Source organism: Geospiza fortis, unplaced genomic scaffold (assembly GCF_000277835.1).
Source record: "Geospiza fortis unplaced genomic scaffold, GeoFor_1.0 scaffold2, whole genome shotgun sequence".
NCBI classification, from domain to species: domain Eukaryota; kingdom Metazoa; phylum Chordata; class Aves; order Passeriformes; family Thraupidae; genus Geospiza; species Geospiza fortis.
In genome coordinates, this window is record NW_005054366.1 from 3,559,637 (window position 1) to 3,560,497 (window position 861).

An 861-nucleotide genomic window follows, 5' to 3' on the forward strand; every position below is an offset into this window, starting at 1 on the left:
GCGGCCCCGCCCCCTCCCACTGCTCCGCTCCAGTGTCCTGCACGGCCACCCCGGGCACACAGAGTGCCGGCAGGGCTGGCTGTGGGGCCGGCACCTCAGGGGGGACAGGTCCCGCAGGTTTGGGACCCAGCCAGAGCATGAGAAGCACACGGCGTGGGGCTGTGTCTGCCCGTGGAGGGGGCACCGAGGGGCTGACGGGCCGCGTTCCCTTGTGCTGCCCACAAATGCAAGGGCCCCCAGCACCGCCCAGAGCTGCTGGCCCGCGGCCTGGAGTGGGGGCTGTGTCCCCCCTTGGGAAACCATCGGCCTCCTGGGGCTGCCAGCGTGGCCCTGCCTGGGCGCTCCTGCCTCGCCAGCACAGGCAGTGTTTCAGTGCCCGTGATCCCAGCAGCTCTGGCTATTGCTGACACCCAGCTGCCAGCCACCAGCTCCCTGTGCCACTGTGGGGACACCCACGGCCATGCTGTCCCTGAACCGCACAGAGTTACATGTCACTGTGAGGTGCCCAGTCCCATGAATTACCCCAAAACTCCCCGCTACCACCACAGGGATCTCATCATGATACCTGGGGCCGTGTACACAGGCATTAGGTGTCCCCATAGCCACCCCTGCTACCAGGGACCCCCAGGAAGGGCTCCCAGTGGGTGCTGCTCCCTAAACCAGGCTCCCGTAGCCCCATGGTGCTGGAAGCCGCTCAGTGTGCTGGGGCTGAAACACTCAGTGCTGGGCACACCAGCACAACCCCTTTAGGGCCGGTGCTATCCCAGGAACCATGGGGGCAGCGACAGGCCCCTGCAGTTCCTGCCCTGCAGTGGGGGTGATTGCCCGGCAGGAGCAGCCGCCCCAAAGTGGGGGTGACTG